Here is a 4,625-nt window from a genome sequence, read left to right on the forward strand (position 1 = left end):
GCAGTGTTCCAAAGGCCCTCCCGTGGCCCTTACCAGTGACTACCTCTGGTCAAGAGCAACCGCTATTCTGATTTCTAACAGCATATATTACTTTCACCACTTTTTGTACTTTATACAAATGCAATCCTATAGTACATTCTTTTTTGTGTCTGGATTTTTTAACAGAACATGTACATCTGGTCATTAGAAACAAAGTTGCTAAGAGCGTTCTTTTTTTATGTCTGTTGACGGATGGAGCAGCCACTTCTTTTGAATCTACACCTAAACATGGGATTGTTGGGTCACACGTAGGCTAGGAATATGCTTAGCTTTCCTACCAAATTTGGATTGTGTCACATTTTTCTAAGCAGGGGTAGGGAGCTAGTGGCAGGGAGTTGTATCATTGAAGGGTTCTTTTTGATCTCAAGCACTAAAAAATACAGCTTTGACCAACTTGGGGGTTGGGTATTTATTGGCCATTGACTAAAGGAAGCATCCAATTGGAGCATTAAGTGGAAGGGCAACCTAGGTCCCCAGGCACCTGGGGCGGCAGACAAGTGCACATGGCCTCTCATGTCTTGTGGTTTTACTCTGAGGTACTGCAAACAGCCCTTCTCTACATAATGAAGACCAAGGCTGCTAACGGTCCCAGGTTTCTTAGTGACAGGTTAGCTACTAGAAGAAAAAGAGGACTTCTTTTCCTTACCTCAGAATATAAAAATTTCAGGAAAGAGCTCTGGTGGGTCCAGCTCAGGTCACATCCAACCTCTGACCAATCGCTGAGGTTACAGGAAGGGAGGTGATGTGGCTGGCCAGGCCCGAGTCCAGTAGACCCCAGGCATCGGGTGCTACAATGGGCATTCCCAGTAAACCACATGTTAGGAAGAGGTGGAGACGTTTCCCTGAAGAAGGTACATAGCAGGTAAATGGGGAAAGGGATGCCGAGCAGATGAAAACAGTACGTGTCCTCTAGACCGCGGAAGGCAACGACCATCTGCTGAATTCTGAGAGCCACGTGCTCTACCAGCTGCTTGACATATGCTGTGAATTTTGATACTCAAAACAATACTTAATGAAGCTATTATTATCCCCATTTTAACTGATGAGGGAACTAACAAGTTAATTCCAGTGGGAGGAGCCTAGTTATTGGATTCTGCTCTCAGGCAGCTTGAATTGGCCACAACGCTAGAAGCTTTTACCCCAAATCATCTGTCAGTTCCCTCTTCTTCCAACTGGATGAATGTGGGTTAAGAGCTGTAGTTTAAAAGTTTAAATATTCCCCGTTCTATGGCTTATTGGGAATTGCTGTAATCAGTGGTTCTCTGAACTTTGATGGGAAAGGCTCACCACTGAGCATGGGGGTCTATGGCAGGCACTGGGAGATGGCCATGGGGGCCGTGGGGTGTTGGGGCAGTGGGCCGAGGCAGGTCTGTGGCCTCTTCCATCCCAGACAACTTTGTCATTTTGTCCAGGGATTTGGTATTCATCTGTTTATCCACATATTCAGCAAATCACATTTATTGAGAATCTACTCTGAATCCACCACTGTCCTAAGGATACAAAATGAAAGAGTCCCACTGCCCAAGAAACTCACAGCCACAGGGGAGGGGAGACAAGTAAGTTACGAGAATCCACTGCTCGGTGCTGAGACAGAGGGTTCCAGGAGTGAAGAAGCTGACCCAGTGCTCAGAGAAGGCTTCGCAGAGGAGGGGCCACCTGAGCTGCTGTAAGAATAAGTAGGATTGTTATGATGTTGTAATTTACCTAAAAATACGGAGTATAGACAAGCTATTTGCTAATTTACACTGCATTCTAGGGATAGTCACTTGCCCTGATCAGAAATTTACACTTGAGATCACTTAATCAGAAAGATCCCATTCCAAAGTCAGGGAACAGCGCTCTACCTTCTAACCCCAAAGGAAACCGGAAGCTTTATTAGTAGGATAGTAAATGCTAGAAATGGCTTTTCAGTGGGGTAATTATTGGCTTCTACATTAGTGTAATGGATAATAGAAATGGTCTTTTATTGATGAAACTAGTGGTACTTTATATACATATATATGAATTCAATATACACTGGCTAAAGTATTTAAAAGAGCTTTCTTACCTCTCCATAACCAGGGTTTAAGAATCTACTGAGACCTTTAACCTGTACTCCTAGGGTGGTGCCAAGTCCTGTTATCTATGATTGGGTTGGAGGATTTTGGCTGCTGATGGCATTACATGGCTCAGAGGATCCTGTTTCTAGAATGTTGGTATATCTGTTTCCAGTGTACCTTTCATGTAAAATGGTTGTCAGATCAGTGAAAAAGGCTGAGTCCTAAACTTCACCAAACTCAGAGGAGAGCTGTATGAATGGTCTTATGTCTACTTGCTAAAATGTGTTTTATTAAAAAGTATTTTTACCTATGGCAGAAACTGGTCCTGAAAGTTGTCTTCATCATAATAACACAGTGAATAATAACATAGTGAAGATGTGGGTTTTGGGGGATACCTTTACCTGCCAAAAAAGATACGCACATGAACTAATTGGTTAATTGGTTTAGGTCAATTTACAATAAGGAATTAGGTGGGGGTGGGGGTGGTGCAGGTAGAGAGGAGCCCCCTGGGCAGGAGGAACACTAAAGACTAAGGTGCGGGGGCATTTTCAGAAGTTTGCAAATAGACGGGTTTGTCTGGGGTGTTGGTCACCTGGGGGAGTAGCAGGTAAGTATGTGTCCCTCCTGAAGGACTTCTGTGTTCTTCTGAGTTTGGACTTTATCCCCTACAGCAGTGCTGCTGAAAACGTGCCTGAGGATCACCTGCATCAGATCACCTGTGGTGATGGGACCCTAGATTCCACTTTTAATATTTATTATTTTTGGCAGCTGGCAGGTATGGGCCCGTGCTCTAAGCTTCTGCTTTTAAAAATAAGCTCACCAGGTGATTTTTTTTTTTTTTTTTGTCTACTATAGTTTAGGAACACCATTGTTAAGCCATTGGTATTGGCTTTGCAAGGTGCTGAGCTGGATTGGTGGTGTAGCCAGACCCCTAGCAGCAGGGCAGAGTAGGAACGGGGAGGGGTCAGCTAGAGGCCCAGCCACTGGCCAGGAGGTTTCAGGTAGTCCAGTTGCTGGTGCTGGAAAGGAGGAGGCAGTTTCAAGAGATGCTGGCCAGTGATCGGCCTGCCTATGGGCTGCAAGAAGGGTGAGGCTGAGGGAGCCAGCAGGCCTGATAATGCCCAACATGTTCCTGGTGTGAGCACAGGGTGGGGAGTGACAGCAGCCAGCCTTTCTCATGCCACTGTTTGGTCTGCCCTTTTCATCCTAGGAATGCAGATGGAAGTAGTCCTTGCAGTTCTGTCACTCCCCAGGCCCGTCTGGGCTATTGCCCCCACCACCCATGCCAATCTGTGTGACCAGAGCCCCTCAGTGCTGCTCCTGCCACCTGCCTTGCTGTGGCCAGCAGTCATTCAGCTCCCCTAGGTTGCGCGGTCCCTGCCACTGTCACGCCTGGTCAATGATGCATTCTAGAAAGTGTGGTTTCAAGTGAAACTAGCATTGCTTGATAACACTCATATAAGGGGCTATTATACCCTTCAGCATTTAGTTTCTTTTAAGTAAAATAGTCCCCAAAGTGGATTATACAGAATAAATAAGGAAGGCCACTCCCCTCTGGTCACTGTTGCCCCAAATCCCTGCCAGATGGCCAAGCAGAGCAGCTCGCATTTCAGCAAATTACAGAATCTCATTAGTACCCTATTTCATGTTTTTATATGCTGTAGATCTTTATATGAGGTGATGTTGATTTCTTAAACTTGTATGACAACATAATGAATGCATGTTTGTGAACTGTCCAATGAAATGTGAAACAATCCGTGAATTCTTTGCATATTTTATTTTTCTTTTTTTGATTTCCAACTCACACACATCTGGCATATTTTACATCTTTGCAATAAAACATGGTTACAATAGCTTAAGGAATTTATATATCCAAAATATTTCACCATGATCTCAAGATGAAATGAACTTGTCTTCCAGATGTTCAGTATCCTCCCAGTTCTAAGCTACGAACTCAAGATATTGCTTACAGCCTGGTGATGAATAACTTAATCATTATGCTGATTCCCATAATTTCAGAATTTCATAAATACAAACAACAATGAGGAAGGAATTCAGTGCTAAAACTTACTAGTACAAGGTGGATAACAAATAAGTAATCACATCAATAAATAATGATATGTTTCTGGTGCAAAGTGCCAATACAAAGAACCCATTATCTTGTTTTATCGTTTTAAATAAATGACTGCAAGTGAGTGTAAAGTCTGAGAAAAGTACATTCCTGTAACATGCCTCATAGCCCTACCGACACAATATGTACATCTATGACGATACAGTCACCAAATATACAAAGAAGAAACATGAAGAAAGCGTATATACCCCTGGGTGTATAACTTGATCAGTACAATGTATGGAAAATCATTTGAGAGCCATCATTTTATATCATAAAAGATGAAGTGCCTTAGGCTAAGGATGTGGTCTTAGGTGAGAATTTCACGAGAACCTAAAAGAATAACTTAAGTTGTTGTAATAAAGTCTGACTTATTACTAAAGAAACTAAGCTATTCAAGAACCAAATAGGAAAAAAAAAAAAAAAAAAAAAAAACA

Source organism: Galeopterus variegatus, unplaced genomic scaffold (genome assembly GCF_000696425.1).
Source record: "Galeopterus variegatus unplaced genomic scaffold, G_variegatus-3.0.2 Scaffold1141, whole genome shotgun sequence".
NCBI lineage: Eukaryota > Metazoa > Chordata > Mammalia > Dermoptera > Cynocephalidae > Galeopterus > Galeopterus variegatus.